Raw genomic sequence first — 23,832 nt, 5'->3', positions numbered from 1 at the left:
GACCCCGTTCTTTTTATTATGTGCTGGTGATCCTATGACTTCGCTTATCCAGCCGGCCTTTACTTTCCTGTAGTACATAAATGTCGCCTTTGAGTTTCGCCAGGTGATCTAGGATTTTCCTTCTCTTCACTGGGTGGTTGAGACCCTTGACGTTCAGGGACACTACCTTGATGTCAGCGGTGATGTGATTGTGTTGGTTGGGCGTCATTCTATGTGGTGTTTATCTGGCGGCCTTTCTGGTTCTGTCCTGTCTTTGTCATTATAATGTGCAATGCTGCACCTTCGTCTGTCCCTGCGTGTCGGAAACTGCCTACTCTCTCTCTTGTGCTTAGAGTTCCAGTGGATAGGAAGGGGTAAGAGATAGAAAGATAGAGATAGAGAAAGAAACTGAAACAACCCATGTATGTGCTCCCCACACCCCCCTCCCTCCCCCGTGATCCCCTCCCTCCACTCCCCCCTCCCCCCTCCCCCCTTACTTGCTGAGTGGGTGTGCGACGACAAAGTTCCTTTGCTCCGCATAGTCCCTGAGGTAGTATACTCAGACTTCCAGATTTTTATCCAGCTTGAGTGGTGTGGCTTCCAGCTTTGCTACCGGTTTGGTGCGTAGGTGTTCGAGGTATGTGGATGTGCATAGTTCGCTTTATGTCAAGGCACTTTTGTTTCCCCGCTGACTCTTTTGTTAAAGGGGTGCTTGTTGTCTCTGAGGTAGAATGTTGGGGTAGCTTGTTGTCTCTGAGGTAGATCGCTGTGGTGCGCCCTGGTCTCCCATTTGCATAGACCACAGATTAAAGTTCCTTGATTGGGAGTACTTCGGACGCGCATTTGAGGTAGATATTTGTGAGGTAGTAGCTTTGCATGTGGATTTTATTCCGATTTTCCCGCATCATCCGGTGAGGCGCTTCTCTTTGCTGCTCCGGCGCCTTTGGTTTCAATCTCTTCTGTTGGTGGTCCTTGTAAGTGTCTTCTCAGTTCTTCCGAGTCGTCAAAGAGCATTGTCCTCCAGTTGTCAGTGATCTTGAAGCGTGCTAGCCCTGCGAAACTGAAGTTGAGCTTCCTTCTGCGCAGGGAGTCTCTTAGTGCCAGAAAACCCTTCCTGGTTTCTACTGTTGGTTTGGAGTAGTCGTGTGTTAGCACTATTTTGCTGCTCGCCCATGTTAGGTTTTGATTTTTCCGGGTAAATGCGAAAATGGTATCAGTGTGGCTTGCTCTTAGTGGGCAACAGATTATTGGTCTGGGGCCTTTCCCATGTGTTGGTTTTCCTGCTGGTACCCGATAGGCTTTGTCAACTTCGAACTGCCTGCCGAATTTCAGGCCTGTTAGTTTGGGCAGCATGTCTTCTAGCATGGCAGTGCAGGTTCCCGCCTGGTCTTCAGTTCCTTTTGGGACGCCTAGTATCCTTATGTTGCCTTTTCTAGCCCAGTCGTCCTGTTCGGCTAGTTGTCTTTGTATGGCTTTTGTACTTTTTGAGCATTCCGCTATTGCTTTGGTGTGTATGCTGGTTGCGTCCTCCATGTCGCTTATTCTTCCTTCTGCGGCCTCAATTCTTGTGTTGGTGCTATGCAGGTCCGCTCTTATCGCTGCTAACTCCGGCTGCATATTGTCTATTGTGAGCTTTGTTTCCTTTGCTACTGCATTGCCTTCGTTGACCCTCTTAAGAATAGTCTCTGGAGTGATCGTTTCACTTTTCAGCTTCATTGGTGATTCCGGGTTCTCCTTTCTCAGTTTTTTAGGTCGCCTGCGGACTTCCCCTTGTACCCTGCCATTGTTCCAAATCCTCTCCTCAGTTGGACGCTTCCCAATCTGCCCTCCTTTTGTGTTGCCTTTAGGGCCTTGGCTGGTTCTGTTCCAGGTGCTGAGGTTTTGTTGTATGTTCGGTACCTGCTTGGTTGTCTAATGTTCCTAGTCCTTGTTTTTGATGTTGCCTCTGCCAGCGCGTGCTTTGTCTCGTTCGCTGCTCCTTACAGGTTGGTTTTGTGCTCTGTTCCTTGTGTCCTGCTGGAAGGTGTCTGCTCGCGCACCGTTTCTTGCACTGCTCAGCCCAACCGGCTTCTTCTCCCTGTTCACCCTCGCAGGTGTGGCTGCCCTCGCTCTGAGTTGCGCTGCCTCTATTGCGCTGCTTAGCTCGGAGTGCTTCTACACCTTTCTCGCCCCTTCAGGTGTGGCCGCGCTTGTTCCATACTGCCGCCGCTTCAATTTTGCCTCCCCCTCATATCGGGGATGCTCTTGCCGTTATTCGTTGTGGGCGTCTTGGTTCCCCTACGACTTCTCACCGCTCCTGTGCAAGCGCTTAGACCCTAGTGGGCTTTGCACGGCACTCTCCTGCGTACGGGCTTGTGCTCTGTTTCCGTTTCCTGTTTCCTGCTTCTTGTTCACCCCCGATAGCTCCTTCCGGTTATGGCGGCGCCCTCAGGTCTGAGGCGGTTTCACTTTCGATGCAGCATATAAGCCCCCTCGGTAGGTGAATCTTATGGCATCTTGGTTGTTTATCGGGTCTCCCCCTTTATGTGGCTTGCGTTTATCTTCTCTTTTTTATTTATTTTATTTTTCCGTAGCCTTCCCTCCGCCCAGTTCTTTGCCTTTTTGCTTCTCGGGGCTTATTCCGCTGTAGCGGTGTGACCGGGCGTTCGGTGGAGTAGCCGGGGGGTCTATGGGGATCGTAGCGCTGGGACTAGGAGTCAGCTCACCTCGGTCCTTCTCTGTTGCTTGGTGGGTTAGGGTTGAGTCTCCCCGCTACAGGCAGCTGGGCGCCATCTTGCCTTCTGTTTCCCTTTGCGTGGTTGGGAGTCGAGGGGGTCCGTTTCAGCCATCAGCTTTTTTAAGCCTCTCCAAGACATATGAAAGAAGAAACACATTGGAAAGCACAAGCAAAATGAGTAGCCTGACCAGCCTATGGCCACTATTCCGGAGCCTTGGAGGATCGATGTAAGTATCCCTTACTTCTAATGGGATTCCTAGTCGCGATGAGGGAGCTGGACATGCATATAGTGAGACATAATCTAGTAGGTTCCAACTGGAAGCCTCGTCATAGAGGAGGTGATAATTAAATCCCTTCTGGCGCCGGCAGCACCTGTGTCTGGTGTACTCCAAACAGATGCCTCGCCGGTGGGTAGAGTGACTAACTCCCTTCTGGCAATGCAAGCAAGGTGACGGCTTGGAAGTCTGTCACCCGTGCTCCAACTGGATGCTTCGCCGGTGGGGGAGAGTGGCTTAATCCCTGCAGGCACCGCAAGCAAAGCAACAGCTAAAGTGTCAGTCGCCCGTGTAAGGCGTTTTTTTACTTCACTTCTAGAACCCGATTTGTGATGTCCCTGTCATGCAACATAGCACAGCAAGGTGTCTTGCTGGCTCATGACATTTTTACAATTACTTGTGCGGGCATGCTTGCGGTGGATGGGCAGAATTTTGATCTATGTTTAATACTGGTTGGATTATCATATGCAGGTGGATCAGATTCCGAAAGAAGATTTTAAGACTCACTTTGCGAAGAAATTGCAATACTTCTTTTTCATTGTGAAAGGGGTCCTGAACAGTCAGGGGTACGAAGGAAAGTCTTTTATCAATACACATGTTTCTTTTTCAGACAATTGATGGTTAGATAGGTTGTAAATGGGGATCATGTCCCTCAGCTCGAAGAAATTGCGCCTAAAATTTGCACACCTCTCTTCCTGTCCTTATTTTGCCTGAACCTTGCGGTCTTTCCCTGCTACTCCTCGCCCTCTATTGCCACCTCTGGCCAAAAAAGGCTGATTACCTAGGTGGGGGAAACTCAGACTCGCAGATCCTGTGGAGTTCTGGCTAGAATCTTAAGATGTTTTCGAAAATGAAGTTCTGCAATGACGGGTCTTAAGGTAATTGATGAAATGTGGGGTTTGATACTATAGACATTCCCAGATCCTTCTCCATTACATGGTAACCATACTCATAACAAAGCCACATGACCATCAGTTGCATTACAGATGGACACATTCAATTTTCAGGCAGGCTTCAAGCAGGGCCGGACTGGGAACCGAAACCGGCCCTGCCAAACTGCTCGGTCGGCCCCCAGGAGGGAGAAGGGAGGTACGGCTGAGCGGTTTGCTACAGCCGGTTTTGGCCGATTTTGTTACAGGGTGTTGATATTGCCGGCCCCCGGTAACAAAAACAGCCCCCAGGGGGCCAAAACCAGCCCCCACCCTAGCGGCCCACTGGGGAAATGCACGGTGCCTGCTATGGCCATTCCGTCCCTGGTTTCAAGATTGAAAAATCTATGTTGATATTGCAGTTTCCAGTGCAAACAAGTTGATAACTTACACAGTTACCAGCAACTAATTTGGGGAGCTGATGTGTCCCACTGGCACACTGCAAATATCTTGTAGGTACATGTCCAGTTTACTTACAAAAAACTTTTGGACAAGTGTTGTTTACTGTGTACTCTCTTCAAACAAATCAACCACACAAGATCGCTCATTATGCTGACCTTAACCATGCTTAAGTGTGAGAAATAACCTCCACGTTTCTCCAAAGCCCAAAATAGGAACTGGGAAAACCTTCATCGTGAGGGCACAAACTGCTAAGTTTTGCAATGGCTCGAGTGAATACCTTGTAACTAATCTCTGTCGATAGCATTTGCTTGAAGTAATACTTGTGCAGCATTAAAAAAAACACTATTTTTGAGATTTGGAGGATTGCTCTCTAAGCAGGTGTGTTCCAAGGTGGTGCGTGTGTCTTTATGTATATTTTCTATATACAAGGAGTGGTGGTTATGGTTGCATGATAAGGAGACCAAAGTTTTTCCCTTTAGTGTGTAATTTGGTATGCAGAGGGCTGCCACGTAGATGCTATTTGATTTTCACATGATACCATTTTGAAGCAGTCTTTAATTATGGCTTTTGGTAAACTTTTTTGTGAATTTCCACAGGCACCAGCCTTTCTGTGGCAGCCTTCTTGCAATAGCGTCTCTACTCTGGTATTGGGGCCATCTGCCTCTTTCTTTCAGTGGAAACTTAATACCATCTCTCGTCTGGTCAGTGGCACCTTTTCCCTCTATTGCTACTCCATCCTGCCCATGAACATGATGAAAAGGATCTCCATAAAGGCTCAAGTTATGTGTCCTGAGCTCAGTTTAAACAAAAATGTAACACGCTAAGACACAGATCTGGAGCTTAGCTGCTACCCACTTTTGTTTAATACACCAAAAAGGCAAAGCTAACCACATAGTTCCAGGTCACACAATTTAACTCTACACATACAATTCAACACAACAACACAATTACAAAACACACCACATACATCCAATCCACACCACAGAATGCCATATCATGCCACAAAATTCAACAGCACACTACTAGTTAAACTCCACTACACAACACAAAATAACATTCACTGTTGCCAATAACCGGCCTGCATGGGCCCGCGCGTACCGAAGACACCACAAGCGCGCAGTGTGCTGTATTCAGCGCGCACATCCTATGAGACCGTTTACGCTGCCGCGTTTAAAATGCGAGTGGCGCAAAAAACGGTCATTCCTGTGGCTCTGGGTTTTGTGAGGGCACTGCTGCGGGGCTGATTGTGGGCCTTTGAGTTAGTATTCATGTGAACTGCAGCCCATGCACTGCAATTAACATGAATACTAACTCAAAGGCCCACAATTAGCCCGAAGCTGTGCACTGTTAAGAAAAGAAAAACGGTGTCTCAAACACAGCGTGTGCTTTAACACACACTGTGTTTGAGATGCTGCTTTTCTTTTCTTAATTGTGCACAGCTGCAGGGCTGATTGTGGGCTTTGGAGTTAGTATTCATTTTAATTGCAGCACCCGTGTGCACTGCAGTTCACAAGAATACTATCTCAAAGGGTCACAACCAGCCCCGCAGCTGTGCAAAATTAAGAAAAGAAAAGCATCCTTGGGTTCAACTTTATAATCTTTCCAGGATCATCCTTGTTAGATCTGGGGGTCTCTAGTTGGCAATGGTATTCACCCTTGTCCAAATAGGGACCCTTACTTCTAAGTCAGGATAAGGGGATTACACTCCTTAATAACCCCTGCTCACCCACTTGGTAGCTTGACACGAGCAGACAGGCTTATCTCAGAGGCAGTGTGTTAAGCATTTGTGAATATACACAGTAATACAGTGATAACACTACAGATGGACACAACACAGGTTTTTATAAAAATAAGTATTCTTTATATAGACTTAAACACAAGACCACAAACAACAAACCTCCACAATACTACACTTATGATTACTTAAAAGATGATTAAAGTCTCTTAGTTCAAGTTGGTGGTAAATGCGACAAAGTTCTCAACAAAGTACCTGGAGGCGTAATGCAAAGTGAACAAAAGTCTGGCAAAAAGGGAGATGCGTCGGTTTCGTGACCTGGGGGAACGGTTGCGTCCTTCCTCAATGCTTGCGCAGAGTAGGAGACTCATCCTGAGCCTTACCGGTGCGGAGGTGATGCGTAGATTCTTGGCCTGCGGGCCCGTTGCGGTGCGCAAAATGGCACCTTGATGCAATGAGATGATGCGGTTGCGATGCAGGAAAATGGCGCCCTTGATGCGGCGATGCGATGACGATGAAATTACACCCTGGCAGCCTTGCGACAACTCTGTACTTTGGAGCCACAACAGGCCCTGCGACACGCTTCTCTGGTGATGTGATGGCGACTCTCTCGATGGCGTCACGCTTCTTCGGTGATGCAACAGCAGGCAGCTTCGATGAACACACGCTTCCAGGGAGATGCGGTGAAGGCTCACTTCTCCGGCGTTGTGATGATTTCAGCTGCGGCGGCGACACGCTTCTTCTCGATGCGTCGCGCTTCCAGCTCCCAGCGGCACGCAAGTGTCTGGAGTCAGAATTCCCAGCAAGGAAATTCAGGAGGGAGCTGGAGGTGAAGTTTTTTGTCCCTGAGACCTCAGCAGGAGGAAAGCACAGTTCAAGCCCTTGGAGAATATTCGGTAGATGAAAGTCCTTACAAAGTTCCTTCTCCTTTCCCATGGCAATGAAGCAACCACTGCAGGCCAACCCAGCAAACAGCACACTGGCAGAGGGGCAGTCCAAACTCCTGCAGCTTCCTTGGTTCTTCTCCTTGGCAGAAAGGTTTCTTGTTCCAGAAATGATCTAATTTCTTGGGATCAGGGTCCCAATATTTATACCCCAAAATCCTTTGTTCTCTGAAGGCGGAGAGGCCTCTACCTAGTTCAAACCAGTTCCTGAGTACTTTGTTTACATGACTCTCTTCTTCCTTTCACTGTGCAGGGCAGAGATATCAGCCGCCCCACAGGAGGTGGAGCCAGCACAGGGGAGGGAAGATACAGCTCTGGAGCACTCTGTTGACATGATTCCTTCTCTCCTTTCACAGTGCAGGGCAGAGACATCAGACAAGCCACAGGGGGTGGAGCCAGCATTGTAGAGGGAAGGCCCAGCCCTATTCAGGTCCCAGGGGTATCTCCTCCCTCCCATCTAGATGCAGATCTCTCTATTCACCACCGGGCTGCCCTAGCCAGTCTCCTGGAATCCCCCAGCCCTGTCACTCACAAACCCAGACAAGGAATACACAACCCAGCAGAGGCAGGCCTGGATAGTTAGGCAAGAAAATACCTACTTTCTAAAAGTGGTATTTTCAAACACAGAATATTAAAACCAACTTTACTGGAAGATGTATTTTATTATTCTGAGTTCAGGCATACTAAATTCGAATTTCTACCATGTTCACTGAGTCAGTTAGGATTATAAGAATGTAATAAATCTAACTGCCCATTCTGGCCTATGGAGAACAGGTAGCCTTCAATAGTGAAAAACAAAAATGGCTGTAATTCACTATTAGAACATGCTACACACATCAGAGCATGTCTTACCTTATACTTACAATGCACCCTGCCCTTGGGCCTATCATAGGGGTGTCTAATATGAAGCAAAGGGAAGGTTTAGGGACTGGCAAGTGGGTGCACTTGGCCAAGTCGACATGGCAGTGCTAGACTGCACACAGGCCTTGCAATAGCAGGCCTGAGACACACTTTACAAGCAGCTTCTGTGGGTGGCACAACCAGTGTTGCAAGCCGACCAGCAGCATTTGATTTACAAGCCCTGGGCACACACGGTGCACTGTACTAGGGGCTGACAGATAAATCAAATAACCCAATCATGGAATAACCAATTAGTACATCAATTTAACATAGGGAGCACTTGCACTGTGGCGCTGAATAGCGGTGGCACAGTGCCCAAAGCATAAAACCAGCAAAAACATATCAAAACAGAGGAGGCAATCCATCAAAAATGGAAGGCAGACTCACGCCAATGATGTCAGGTCTAACACGTGTCCCCTCCAGCTGAAATGTGGGGAGAACTACCCTTCCCCTTGGGAATTCTCTTCACTAAGGTGGAAAAATCTGGACAGACCATCAGCGTTGGTGTGTTCTGTACCAGGGCGGTGTTCCACAGTAAAGTCCATACCCTGTAGGGAGATAGACCACTTCAACAACTTTGGGTTCTCACCCCTCATCTGCATCAACCATCTGAGGGGCCTGTGGTTGGTCTGAACCCAGAAGTGAGTCCCAAACAAGTTTGGTCTCAACTTCTTCAGTTCCCAGACCACAGTAAATGCCTCACACTCAATTGCACTCCACCTCTGTTCCCGTGGAAGTAACCTCCTACTGATGAAGGCTACAGGTTGGTCTAGGCCCTCTTCATTAATCTGTGATAGAAGAGCCCCCACACCATGCTCTGAAGCGTCTGTCTGTACAATGAATTATTTTGAGAAATTGGGCGCCTGAAGCATGGGTGCTGTGCATATGGCAGTCTTCAGGGCGTCAAAAGCCTTCTGACAGGTGTCAGTCCAGTTCACTTTCTTGGGCTGCTTCCTGGAAGTCAGCTCAGTCAAGGGTACAACAATGTTGCCATACCCCTTGACAAACCTCCTGTAGTACCCAGTGAGTCCTAAAAAGGCTCTCACCTGTGTCTGAGTCTTTGGGGGTTCCCATGCCAGGAAGTTATCAATCTTGGGTTGTAGGGGCACCACCTGGTGACCTAAGTACACCACGGAGCCCTGCCCGATCTGGCACTTAAATTGCTTTGATCATGAGTCCTGCCTTTCGCAGTGCCATCAACACTTCCCCGAGGTGCTGCAAGTGTTCTTCCCAACTGGTGCTGAACACTCCAATGTCATCCAGGTAGGCGGCACTGAAATTCTCCAGCCCAGCCAGCACCTGGTTGACCAACCTCTGAAAGGTGCATTCTTCATCCCAAAGGGCATAACCCGGAATTGGTAGTGCCCATCTGGTGTGGAGAATGCTGACCTCTGCTTAGCCCCATCAGTGAAGGCAATCTGCCAGTACCCAGACGTCAAATCAAACATGCTGAGGTACAGTGCAGCCCCTAACCGATCAATGAGCTCATCAGCTCTGGGGATGGGGTGTGCATCAGTTCTGGTGACTACATTGAGCCCTCTGTAGTCCACACAAAACCAGAGTTCAGGTGTGGCACCCGGCGAGGCAGCCTTTGGAACCAAGACCACTGGGCTGGCCCAAGGACTGTTTGAGGACTCAATGACCCCTAAAGCAAACATCTTGGAGATTTCCTCCTTAATGTAAGCCCTAATCTTGTGAGTCACTCTGTAAGCCTTGTGCTTGACAGGAGGACTGTCACCAGTGTCCACATCATGGACGCACCACTCTGTGACACCAGGAACCAAGGAAAGTAGATCAGAGAATTGCCCCAACAGCTGGCGACAATCTTGCTACTGCTGATCAGGGGTCAGTGTGGCAGAGAGACTGACACCATCCACTGACCCATCTTGCTCTGCTGCAGACAGGAGGTCAGGAAGAGGCTCTGTTTCCTCCTCCATTCCATTATCTATCGCTAGGAGCATGCCCACTTCGGACCTTTCTAAGTGGGGCTTTAGGCGGTTAACATGCAGGACCCGCAAGGGGTTCCTGGGAGACCGCAAGTTCACCAGATAAGTGACATAATTCTTGCGCTCCACCACCTCGTATGGACCGGTCCACCTGTCCTGGAGCGCACAAGGCTCCGCAGGGGCCATGATCCAAACTTTCTGTCTAGGTTGAAGCTCAACTAGAGTGGCATTCTGATCGTACCACCACTTCATTTTCTCCTGGCTGGCTTCCAGATTCGCCTGAGCGAGATCTCTGAAAAGCCGTGTTTGGTTCCTGAAGGCCAGCTAGCTATATACATCCTGGGGAGGTTTCCTGGGAGATTGCTCCTAGCCTTCCTTGACCAAACTCAAAGGTCCTCTTACTGGGTGACCATACAAAAGCTCAAAGGGGCTGAACCCTAGAGACTTTTGTGGCACCTCACGGTAGGCAAACAGAAGGCATGGCAAGAGGACATCCCACTTACTCCTCAATGGTTCTTCAAGACCTATGATCATGCCTTTGAGAGTCCGGTTGAATCTCTCAACCAGCCCATTTCCTTGGGGGTGGTAATTAGTGGTGAACTTGTAGGTAACACCACACTCCTTCCACAGAGACTTCATATAATTAGAAATGAAGTTTGTACCTCAGTCAGACGCAACCTCTCTGGGGAACCCCACACGGGAGAAGATCCTCATCAGTGCACGTCCCACCACGGGAGCCATCACTGTCCTGAGCGGAATGGCTTCCGGATACCGGGTAGCATGGTCCACCACACCAGTATAAACCTGTTGCCCATGGCTGTCTTGGGGTCCAGTGGCCCCACAATTTCAATCCCCACCCGTTCAAAGGGGGTGCCGACTACAGGAAAAGGTTGGAGAGGGGCCTTGTGCCTCCTTCCACTTTTCCCACTTGCCTGGCAAGTTTGACAGGTCCTACAATAAGTATCTGAACTCTTCCGCATCTGGGGCCAATAAAAGTGGGAGACAAGCCTCTCAAAGGTCTTGTTCTGCCCCAGATGACCAGCTAAAGGAACATCATGAGCCAAACCCAGTAGGAAGGCTCTGAAGCGCTGGGGTACCACCAGCACACGGGGACTGACCCAGGCTCAGCAATTTTAGGCTCGCTATACAGGAGACCATTCTCCAAGTAGATCCAATGTGATCCAGACTGATCACCTGCTGCCTGGTTTGTGGCCTTTTCGCCTCAAGCCCACAAGAGAAGGGCACTTCTGCTGCTCTTCACAAAATTCCTCCCTGGAGGGAAACCCCTTCTTGCTGCCAATGGTTCAGCTCAGGAAGGTTCCCCCTCTTCAGAAACTTGCTCACCAGTGGGTTCCAGGGCATCCCCTTCAAGGTCTGCTTCCTCCTGGACCGTGGGAACAATGGGGGCTGGTTTCCTGCGCCCCTACCTCTTCTCTTTAAGGCAGGTCCCTGGGCCATGCTTTCAGGCTCCAGGGTCTCTTGAACACCCTTAGCTGCCATAGACCGAGTGGTAACACATGCCCACTCGGGCAGACCCAACATCTCTAAATGCACCTTCCTCTCCACTTTAACCCAAGGGGAGCTTTCTAAATCATTGCCTAACAGACAATCAACAGGCATGGCTGACCTCACAGCTACTTGAAGAGTACCAGAGACCCCGCCCACTCAAAGGGAACTTGAGCCACCTTGCAATGGCTCTCTGTGTTGTCAGCGGCAACAACTGGGAAGAATGCATGAGGGACTACCTGCTCTTCAGAGACCAAGTGACACTTGACAGCTGCACACTTACTCCTGTGTCTCTGAGAGCCTCCACTCTATGGCCATTGATGGTCATCCACTGCCTTATTTCTTAGTGTTAGCAGGCAGCTGAGTTTTAGTGACCATCTTAAGGTCTCCTAATGAGACAAGAGACATTTCTGCGGGACCTCACCCACCTTGGGCACCCATTTCCTCCCCATCCAGGGCTACACTGGCCATCTGATGGGGTGGTGCACCGGGTAGCACATACTGGCCTTTCTGAGGACACTAGGGATCATACTAACGGTGTCCCACCTGCTTACACTGAAAGCAGGTAACAGGCCCCCAATGAACAGGTTTACCTGTCGGGGGTCCTGATTTCTTTTCAGGGGGAGGCTGGGAACCCTTACCTTGGTTCCCTTGGGAATTACTTTGGGGACCTTTTTGGAACTCCCTCTGTTTACCCTTGTCCCCCCGCCTCTTCTTCTGGGTACCCTGCCCACCTTTGGCGGAGTCTCCCACAAGACCCTTGTGGACCCTGGTACTGACCCAGCGGTCCGCCTCTTCAACAAGCTTTCTAGGATTAGTCAACTTGCTATCAGTAAGGTGCTGACATAGCTTTGGAAAACAATAAGCAGGCAAGTGCTCCCTAGCAATCAAATCAAAGAGCGCTTGAAAATTATCAACATTGCTACCCCTCACCCAACCATCCATAGCTCTGCAAAAGAAAGACACATATTCTACCCAAGTGGTTCCCTCCAGTTTCTTACAATTCCTGAACCTCTGTCTATAGAGCTCTGGAGTTAACCCATATCTTGTCATCAGTGTTCCTTCATGTGGGCATAAGACATCCTATGAGTACTGGCCAAGTGTAACAAAGTATCCCTACCTTCAGTTAAAAAGCGACCCCACAACCCCGCTCCCCAATCCTTCTCATGGACCCGGTGGGCCAACATTGCTATCTCATAGGCTGCAAACCACTGCCCAATATCTTCACCTTTGTGAAAATCTTTATGACATCCTTGGGAATATGTACCCTGCCTTCTGAAGGCACAGATGGTGCGCTGCCACCAGAGGGATTGATTTCTAAGCCCTTCGCCTTGATCTCTAACTCCCTCAACATTCTCTCATTCTCCATTCTCATTCTTTTCCTGTTCAAGGACAACCTATTATTCTCTGTTTCCCTCTGACTCTCCATTTTAAGTTTAGCCAACTCCAGCTTCAGTACCCTATTTTTCTCTCTATCTTCCAGTTGTCTGGGGGACAGGTCTTTGGAAGAGATGCTTCTGCCAGGCGGGGACGGCAGCCCTCCCCTGGCTGGAAATTCCTGAACATCAATTTTCCCATCTGCATCCCCAACAGGCTCCACCACAAGATCAGGGACATTTCTGGCTTCTACCCAGGCCCTCAGGGCCTTTTTGTAGTCTTCCTTTTGTTTAGAAATGCCTGGTGTAGCAACTTTCAATTTCCTGCAGAGATACTTGAGCTGTTTCACAGTGTAGGTTTCCAACCTCTCTTTATCAACATCAAGATCCATAGATGCAACAGATGCTGGTTTACTCATGGTAATAAAAATTGGGAGTTTTCAGGAAAAACTAACAGTCCAAGAAAAAAGGATTCTAAAAGAAGTATGTGGTCGCGTTTGGTCTGCACTCACTAGTAGTGTACACCAATCACTGTAAGCATTTGTGAATATACACAGTTTTACAGTGATAACACTACAGATGGACACAACACAGGTTTTATGAAAATAAGTATTCTTTATATAGACTTAAACACAAGACCACAAACGACAAACATCCACAATACTACACTTATGATTACTTAAAAGATGATTAAAGTCTCTTAGTTCAAGTTGTTGGTAAATGCGACAAAGTTCTCAACAAAGTACCTGGAGGCGTAATGCAAAGTGAACAAAAGGCTCGCAAAAAGGGAGATACGTCGGTTCCGTGACCCGGGGGAACGGTTGCGTCCTTCCTCAATGCTTGCGCAGAGTAGGGGACTCCTCCTGAGCCTTACCGGTGCAGAGGTGATGCGTACATCCACGGCCTGCGGGCCCGTTGCGGTGCGCAAGGTGGCGCCTTGATGCGATGCGATGATCCAGTTGCGATGCGAGAAGATGGAGCCCTTGATGCGGCGATGCGATGACGATGCGATGACGCCCTGGCAGCCTTGCGACGACTCTGTCATTTGGAGCCGCGACAGGCCCTGCGACACGCTTCTCCGGTGATGCGATGGCGACTCTCCCAATGGAGTCACGCTTCTCCGGTAATGTGACAGCAGGCAGCTTCGATGAACACACGCTTCCAGGGAGATGCGGCGAAGGCTCGTTTCTCCGGCGTTGCGATGACTTCAGCTGCGGCGGCGACACACTTCTTCTCGATGCGTCGCGCTTCCAGCTCCCAGCGGCACGCAAGTGTCTGAGTCAGAATTCCCAGCAAGGAAATTCAGGAGGCAGCTGGAGGTGAAGTCTTTTGTCCCTGAGACTTCAGCAGGAGGCAAGCACAGTTTAAGCCCTTGGAGAATATTCTGTAGATGAAAGTCCTTACAAAGTTCCTTCTCCTTTCCCTTGGCAATGAAGCAACCACTGCAGGTCTACCCAGCAAACAGCACACTGGCAGAGGAGCGGTCCAAACTCCTGCAGCTTCATTGGTTCTTCTCCTTGGCAGAAAGGTTTCTTGTTCCAGAATTGATCTAATTTCTTGGGATCAGGGTCCCAATATTTATACCCCAAAATCCTTTGTTCTCTGAAGGCAGAGGGGCATCTGCCTAGTTCAAACAAGTTCCTGAGCACTTTGTTTACATGACTCTCTTCTTCCTTTCACTGTGCAGGGCAGGGACATCAGCCACCCCACAGGAGGTGGAGCCAGCACAGGGGAGAAAAGATACAGCTCTGGAGCACTCTGTTGAAATGATTCCTTCTCTCCTTTCACGGTGCAGGGCAGAGACATCAGACAAGCCACAGGGGGTGGAGCCAGCATTGTAGAGGGAAGGCCTAGCCCTATTCAGGTCTCCGGTGCAACTTCTCCCTCCCATCTAGATGCAGATCTCTCTATTCACCACCGGGCTGCCCCAGCCTGCCTCCTGGAATCCCCCAGCTCTGTCACTCACAAACCCAGACAAGGAATACACAAACCTTCAGAGGCACACCTGGATAGTTAGGCAAGAAAATACCTACTTTCTAAAAGTGGTATTTTCAAACACAGAATATTAAAACCAACTTTACTAAAAGATGTATTTTATTATTCTGAGTTCAGGCATTCTAAATTCGAATTTCTACCATGTTCCCTGAGTCAGTTAGGATTATAAGAATGTAGAGATCTAACTGCCCATTCTGGCCTATAGAGAACAGGTAGCCTTCAATAATGAAAGCGGAAATGGCTGTAATTCCCTATTAGAACATGCTACACACATCAGAGCATGTCCTACCTTATGCTTACAATGCACCCTGCCCTTGGGCCTACCATAGGGGTGTTTAACATGAAGCAAAGGGAAGGTTTAGGGACTGGCAAGTGGGTGCACTTGGCCAAGTCGACATGGCAGTGCTAGACTGCACACAGGCCTTGCAGTGGCAGGCCTGAGACACACTTTACAAGCTGCTTCTGTGGGTGGCACAACCAGTGCTGCAAGCCCACCAGCAGCATTTGATTTACAAGCCCTGGGCACACACGGTGCACTGTACTAGGGGCTGACAGATAAATCAAATAACCCAATCATGGAATAACCAATTAGTACATCAATTTAACATAGGGAGCACTTGCACTGTGGCGCTGAATAGCGGTGGCACAGTGCCCAAAGCATAAAACCAGCAAAAACATATCAAAACCGAGGAGGCAATCCATCAAAAATGGAAGGCAGACTCACGCCAATGATGTCAGGTCTAACACGTGTCCCCTCCAGCTGAAATGTGGGGAGAACTACCCTTCCCCTTGGGAATTCTCTTCACTAAGGTGGAAAAATCTGGACAGACCATCAGCGTTGGTGTGTTCTGTACCAGGGCGGTGTTCCACAGTAAAGTCCATACCCTGTAGGGAGATGGACCACCTCAACAACTTTGGGTTCTCACCCCTCATCTGCATCAACCATCTGAGGGGCCTGTGGTTGGTCTGAACCCAGAAGTGAGTCCCAAACAAGTTTGGTCTCAACTTCTTCAGTCCCCAGACCACAGTAAATGCCTCACACTCAATTGCACTCCACCTCTGTTCCCGTGGAAGTAACCTCCTACTGATGAAGGCTACAGGTTGGTCTAGGCCCTCTTCATTAATCTGTGATAGAAGAGCCCCCACACCATGCTCTGAAGCGTCTGTCTGTACAATGAATTATTTTGAGAAATTGGGCGCCTGAAGCATGGGTGCTGTGCATATGGCAGTCTTCAGGGCGTCAAAAGCCTTCTGACAGGTGTCAGTCCAGTTCACTTTCTTGGGCTGCTTCCTGGAAGTCAGCTCAGTCAAGGGTACAACAATGTTGCCATACCCCTTGACAAACCTCCTGTAGTACCCAGTGAGTCCTAAAAAGGCTCTCACCTGTGTCTGAGTCTTTGGGGGTTCCCATGCCAGGAAGTTATCAATCTTGGGTTGTAGGGGCACCACCTGGTGACCTAAGTACACCACGGAGCCCTGCCCGATCTGGCACTTAAATTGCTTTGATCATGAGTCCTGCCTTTCGCAGTGCCATCAACACTTCCCCGAGGTGCTGCAAGTGTTCTTCCCAACTGGTGCTGAACACTCCAATGTCATCCAGGTAGGCGGCACTGAAATTCTCCAGCCCAGCCAGCACCTGGTTGACCAACCTCTGAAAGGTGCATTCTTCATCCCAAAGGGCATAACCCGGAATTGGTAGTGCCCATCTGGTGTGGAGAATGCTGACCTCTGCTTAGCCCCATCAGTGAAGGCAATCTGCCAGTACCCAGACGTCAAATCAAACATGCTGAGGTACAGTGCAGCCCCTAACCGATCAATGAGCTCATCAGCTCTGGGGATGGGGTGTGCATCAGTCCTGGTGACTACATTGAGCCCTCTGTAGTCCACACAAAACCAGAGTTCAGGTGTGGCACCCGGCGAGGCAGCCTTTGGAACCAAGACCACTGGGCTGGCCCAAGGACTGTTTGAGGACTCAATGACCCCTAAAGCAAACATCTTGGAGATTTCCTCCTTAATGTAAGCCCTAATCTTGTGAGTCACTCTGTAAGCCTTGTGCTTGACAGGAGGACTGTCACCAGTGTCCACATCATGGACGCACCACTCTGTGACACCAGGAACCAAGGAAAGTAGATCAGAGAATTGCCCCAACAGCTGGCGACAATCTTGCTACTGCTGATCAGGGGTCAGTGTGGCAGAGAGACTGACACCATCCACTGACCCATCTTGCTCTGTTGCAGACAGGAGGTCAGGAAGAGGCTCTGTTTCCTCCTCCATTCCATTATCTATCGCTAGGAGCATGCCCACTTCGGACCTTTCTAAGTGGGGCTTTAGGCGGTTAACATGCAGGACCCGCAAGGGGTTCCTGGGAGACCGCAAGTTCACCAGATAAGTGACATAATTCTTGCGCTCCACCACCTCGTATGGACCGGTCCACCTGTCCTGGAGCGCACAAGGCTCCGCAGGGGCCATGATCCAAACTTTCTGTCTAGGTTGAAGCTCAACTAGAGTGGCATTCTGATCGTACCACCACTTCATTTTCTCCTGGCTGGCTTCCAGATTCGCCTGAGCGAGATCTCTGAAAAGCCGTGTTTGGTTCCTGAAGGCCAGCTAGCTATATACATCCTGGGGAGGTTTCCTGGGAGATTGCTCCTAGCCTTCCTTGACCAAACTCAAAGGTCCTCTTACTGGGTGACCATACAAAAGCTCAAAGGGGCTGAACCCTAGAGACTTTTGTGGCACCTCACGGTAGGCAAACAGAAGGCATGGCAAGAGGACATCCCACTTACTCCTCAATGGTTCTTCAAGACCTATGATCATGCCTTTGAGAGTCCGGTTGAATCTCTCAACCAGCCCATTTCCTTGGGGGTGGTAAGGAGTGGTGAACTTGTAGGTAACACCACACTCCTTCCACAGAGACTTCATATAATTAGAAATGAAGTTTGTACCTCAGTCAGACGCAACCTCTCTGGGGAACCCCACACGGGAGAAGATCCTCATCAGTGCACGTCCCACCACGGGAGCCATCACTGTCCTGAGCGGAATGGCTTCCAGATACCGGGTAGCATGGTCCACCACAGCAGTATAAACCTGTTGCCCGTGGCTGTCTTGGGGTCCAGTGGCCCCACAATGTCAATCCCCACCCGTTCAAAGGGGGTGCCGACTACAGGAAAAGGTGGGAGAGGGGCCTTGTGCCTCCTTCCACTTTTCCCACTTGCCTGGCAAGTTTGACAGGTCCTACAATAAGTATCTGAACTCTTCCGCATCTGGGGCCAATAAAAGTGGGAGACAAGCCTCTCAAAGGTCTTGTTCTGCCCCAGATGACCAGCTAAAGGAACATCATGAGCCAAACCCAGTAGGAAGGCTCTGAAGCGCTGGGGTACCACCAGCACACGGGGACTGACCCAGGCTCAGCAATTTTAGGCTCGCTATACAGGAGACCATTCTCCAAGTAGATCCAATGTGATCCAGACTGATCACCTGCTGCCTGGTTTGTGGCCTTTTCGCCTCAAGCCCACAAGAGAAGGGCACTTCTGCTGCTCTTCACAAAATTCCTCCCTGGAGGGAAACCCCTTCTTGCTGCCAATGGTTCAGCTCAGGAAGGTTCCCCCTCTTCAGAAACTTGCTCACCAGTGGGTTCCAGGGCATCCCCTTCAAGGCCTGCTTCCTCCTGGACCGTGGGAACAATGGGGGCTGGTTTCCTGCGCCCCTACCTCTTCTCTTTAAGGCAGGTCCCTGGGCCATGCTTTCAGGCTCCAGGGTCTCTTGAACACCCTTAGCTGCCATAGACCGAGTGGTAACACATGCCCACTCAGGCAGACCCAACATCTCTAAATGCACCTTCCTCTCCACTTTAACCCAAGGGGAGCTTTCTAAATCATTGCCTAACAGACAATCAACAGGCATGGCTGGCCTCACAACTAGTTGAAGAGTACCAGAGACCCCGCCCACTCAAAGGGAACTTGAGCCACCTTGCAATGGCTCTCTGTGTTGTCAGCGGCAACAACTGGGAAGAATGCATGAGGGACTACCTGCTCTTCAGAGACCAAGTGACACTTGACAGCTGCACACTTACTCCTGTGTCTCTGAGAGCCTCCACTCTATGGCCATTGATGGTCATCCACTGCCTTATTTCTTAGTGTTAGCAGGCAGCTGAGTTTTAGTGACCATCTTAAGGTCTCCTAATGAGACAAGAGACATTTCTGCGGGACCTCACCCACCTTGGGCACCCATTTCCTCCCCACCCAGGGCTACACTGGCCATCTGATGGGGTGGTGCACCGGGTAGCACATACTGGCCTTTCTGAGGACACTAGGGATCATACTAACGGTGTCCCACCTGCTTACACTGAAAGCAGGTAACAGGCCCCCAATGAACAGGTTTACCTGTCGGGGGTCCTGATTTCTTTTCAGGGGGAGGCTGGGAACCCTTACCTTGGTTCCCTTGGGAATTACTTTGGGGACCTTTTTGGAACTCCCTCTGTTTACCCTTGTCCCCCCGCCTCTTCTTCTGGGGACCCTGCCCACCTTTGGCGGAGTCTCCCACAAGACCCTTGTGGACCCTGGTACTGACCCAGCGGTCCGCCTCTTCAACAAGCTTTCTAGGATTAGTCAACTTGCTATCAGTAAGGTGCTGACATAGCTTTGGAAAACAATAAGCAGGCAAGTGCTCCCTAGCAATCAAATCAAAGAGCGCTTGAAAATTATCAACATTGCTACCCCTCACCCAACCATCCATAGCTCTGCAAAAGAAAGACACATATTCTACCCAAGTGGTTCCCTCCAGTTTCTTACAATTCCTGAACCTCTGTCTATAGAGCTCTGGAGTTAACCCATATCTTGTCATCAGTGTTCCTTCATGTGGGCATAAGACATCCTATGAGTACTGGCCAAGTGTAACAAAGTATCCCTACCTTCAGTTAAAAAGCGACCCCACAACCCCGCTCCCCAATCCTTCTCATGGACCCGGTGGGCCAACATTGCTATCTCATAGGCTGCAAACCACTGCCCAATATCTTCACCTTTGTGAAAATCTTTGATGACATCCTTGGGAATATGTACCCTGCCTTCTGAAGGCACAGATGGTGCGCTGCCACCAGAGGGATTGATTTCTAAGCCCTTCGCCTTGATCTCTAACTCCCTCAACATTCTCTCATTCTCCATTCTCATTCTTTCCCTGTTCAAGGACAACCTATTATTCTCTGTTTCCCTCTGACTCTCCATTTTAAGTTTAGCCAACTCCAGCTTCAGTACCCTATTTTTCTCTCTATCTTCCAGTTGTCTGGGGGACAGGTCTTTGGAAGAGATGCTTCTGCCAGGCGAGGACGGCAGCCCTCCCCTGGCTGGAAATTCCTGAACATCAATTTTCCCATCTGCATCCCCAACAGGCTCCACCACAAGATCAGGGACATTTCTGGCTTCTACCCAGGCCCTCAGGGCCTTTTTGTAGTCTTCCTTTTGTTTAGAAATGCCTGGTGTAGCAACTTTCAATTTCCTGCAGAGATACTTGAGCTGTTTCACAGTGTAGGTTTCCAACCTCTCTTTATCAACATCAAGATCCATAGATGCAACAGATGCTGGTTTACTCATGGTAATAAAAATTGGGAGTTTTCAGGAAAAACTAACAGTCCAAGAAAAAAGGATTCTAAAAGAAGTATGTGGTCGCGTTTGGTCTGCACTCACTAGTAGTGTACACCAATCACTGTAAGCATTTGTGAATATACACAGTTTTACAGTGATAACACTACAGATGGACACAACACAGGTTTTATGAAAATAAGTATTCTTTATATAGACTTAAACACAAGACCACAAACGACAAACATCCACAATACTACACTTATGATTACTTAAAAGATGATTAAAGTCTCTTAGTTCAAGTTGTTGGTAAATGCGACAAAGTTCTCAACAAAGTACCTGGAGGCGTAATGCAAAGTGAACAAAAGGCTCGCAAAAAGGGAGATACGTCGGTTCCGTGACCCGGGGGAACGGTTGCGTCCTTCCTCAATGCTTGCGCAGAGTAGGGGACTCCTCCTGAGCCTTACCGGTGCAGAGGTGATGCGTACATCCACGGCCTGCGGGCCCGTTGCGGTGCGCAAGGTGGCGCCTTGATGCGATGCGATGATCCAGTTGCGATGCGAGAAGATGGAGCCCTTGATGCGGCGATGCGATGACGATGCGATGACGCCCTGGCAGCCTTGCGACGACTCTGTCATTTGGAGCCGCGACAGGCCCTGCGACACGCTTCTCCGGTGATGCGATGGCGACTCTCCCAATGGAGTCACGCTTCTCCGGTAATGTGACAGCAGGCAGCTTCGATGAACACACGCTTCCAGGGAGATGCGGCGAAGGCTCGTTTCTCCGGCGTTGCGATGACTTCAGCTGCGGCGGCGACACACTTCTTCTCGATGCGTCGCGCTTCCAGCTCCCAGCGGCACGCAAGTGTCTGAGTCAGAATTCCCAGCAAGGCAATTCAGGAGGCAGCTGGAGGTGAAGTCTTTTGTCCCTGAGACTTCAGCAGGAGGCAAGCACAGTTTAAGCCCTTGGAGAATATTCTGTAGATGAAAGTCCTTACAAAGTTCCTTCTCCTTTCCCTTGGCAATGAAGCAACCACTGCAGGTCTACCCAGCAAACAGCACACTGGCAGAGGAGCGGTCCAAACTCCTGCAGCTTCATTGGTTCTTCTCCTTGGCAGAAAGGTTTCTTGTTCCAGAATTGATCTAATTTCTTGGGATCAGGGTCCCAATATTTATACCCCAAAATCCTTTGTTCTCTGAAGGCAGAGGGGCATCTGCCTAGTTCAAACAAGTTCCTGAGCACTTTGTTTACATGACTCTCTTCTTCCTTTCACTGTGCAGGGCAGGGACATCAGCCACCCCACAGGAGGTGGAGCCAGCACAGGGGAGAAAAGATACAGCTCTGGAGCACTCTGTTGAAATGATTCCTTCTCTCCTTTCACGGTGCAGGGCAGAGACATCAGACAAGCCACAGGGGGTGGAGCCAGCATTGTAGAGGGAAGGCCTAGCCCTATTCAGGTCTCCGGTGCAACTTCTCCCTCCCATCTAGATGCAGATCTCTCTATTCACCACCGGGCTGCCCCAGCCTGCCTCCTGGAATCCCCCAGCTCTGTCACTCACAAACCCAGACAAGGAATACACAACCCTTCAGAGGCAGACCTGGATAGTTAGGCAAGAAAATACCTACTTTCTAAAAGTGGTATTTTCAAACACAGAATATTAAAACCAACTTTACTAAAAGATATATTTTATTATTCTGAGTTCAGGCATTCTAAATTCGAATTTCTACCATGTTCCCTGAGTTAGTTAGGATTATAAGAATGTAGAAATCTAACTGCCCATTCTGGCCTATAGAGAACAGGTAGCCTTCAATAATGAAAGCGGAAATGGCTGTAATTCACTATTAGAACATGCTACACACATCAGAGCATGTCCTACCTTATACTTACAATGCACCCTGCCCTTGGGCCTACCATAGGGGTGTTTAACATGAAGCAAAGGGAAGGTTTAGGGACTGGCAAGTGGGTGCACTTGGCCAAGTCGACATGGCAGTGCTAGACTGCACACAGGCCTTGCAGTGGCAGGCCTGAGACACACTTTACAAGCTGCTTCTGTGGGTGGCACAACCAGTGCTGCAAGCCCACCAGCAGCATTTGATTTACAAGCCCTGGGCACACATGGTGCACTGTACTAGGGGCTGACAGATAAATCAAATAACCCAATCATGGAATAACCAATTAGTACATCAATTTAACATAGGGAGCACTTGCACTGTGGCACGGATTAGCAGTGGCACAATGCCCAAAGCATAAAACCAGCAAAAACATATCAAAACAGAGTAGGCAATCCGTCAAAAATGGAAGGGAGACTCACGCCAATGATATCAGGTCTAACAATGCTCATCCTTGGACAGCAGAGACTCTGAATATGGGTCTTGCAAGTGAAATATTTCCTTGATCTGAGTCTTTGTAGAAAGAGAGGACAGAATGCAGAGGTGACAGAAGAGACATGGGGTTTATCGTGGTGGACGTTGGTGGAATGAGAGTGGCGAACTATTCCTTTTACCCCAACATTTCTTTGAAATATAATAGAACTGTAATTCTTCAGATATATGCTCCTCAAAGGTTAACTCTCTCTTTCTCCCTAGTGTGTCTGTAGAGTGTTAGGATATTCCTGCGAAGGAGGCCTAGTTCGAATTTTCCCTGTGGAAGTGAGTATGTATATTTTATATTGCCTGACTTCAGTCCCCTTCGAAGGCTGATGGTACCGGGTGTTCACTCAAATCTGATCTTGGCACAGAGACCTTTTTTGGAGCTTGCTGGAGAGTCTGGGCCAAACTGGCATCAACAGGCGCAGAGGCTAAGAGCACTGGTCAAAGGCTTTCCAGAAGTCGAGGGGGTCACTCGGGGTCAAGTAATCTTGGAGGTGTGAGCCGAACCTGAAGGCCTTTTGCAGCTCAGCTCAGGGCTCAATGTCCGACTCTCTCAGAAGCGGGCTCTGACTCTTGCTGAGACAACTTTTTAGGTCAATCCAGAGTCAATCCTCTGATATGGGTTGAGGAATAGGGGATCGTAGTATGGTTTTGGTACTGGGCCTTTGGACTGGCTGTTGGATTACAGCCTCTTTGTCAACACTGGGGCTCTCCAACATCGAAACCTAAAGGCTTTGTACCTCTAAGGCTGCTGAAATGTCCGATTGGCCCCTCCTTCCTCTGAAGCTTTGTCAATGTCGAAAGAGCAGAAGATGTCTGGAATGTTGACAGGGTCTCCATGCTGTGATGTGCTCCCCCGAACCCGGTCCCAGGATGTTTGTTTCTGGTCCAGGGAGGACCTGGCTTGGCAGTTTGATCTGGACTGTTCCCATGAGGATTAGGGTCAAGACTGATTTGCATATGGTGGAGTCCAAACTGGGGTGACAAAGTGAGCAGAAGAACCAGGGATTTAACCCAGATCCCTTGACTGGTGGTGAATGTTTGATTAATTCAGCATTTTGTCCATCATTTATTGCCACAATGATGTGCTCAGCGGCGCTCTTGCCAGTATGTTATCATTATTATTTTTTTTTTAAACGCCTTACAAGCAGAGCAGGGAGAGAGTTTAAAGAACCAGAGGAGATCA

At 49.3% G+C, this 23,832-nt stretch overlaps 1 protein-coding gene across 1 annotated transcript in view; it reads right to left on the bottom strand.

Moving 5' to 3' along the window:
* The window catches only part of LOC144766850 (polyserase-2-like), a 1,745,029-nt gene that overhangs the window by 76,936 nt on the left and 1,644,261 nt on the right, over nucleotides 1–23,832 (bottom strand). The window lies entirely within an intron of this gene.

This window comes from Lissotriton helveticus, chromosome 7, assembly GCF_964261635.1.
Source record: "Lissotriton helveticus chromosome 7, aLisHel1.1, whole genome shotgun sequence".
Taxonomy (NCBI): Eukaryota; Metazoa; Chordata; class Amphibia; order Caudata; family Salamandridae; genus Lissotriton; species Lissotriton helveticus.
The sequence above is the reverse complement of the archived record's forward strand: the minus strand, read 5'-3'. Positions and strand labels throughout refer to the sequence as shown.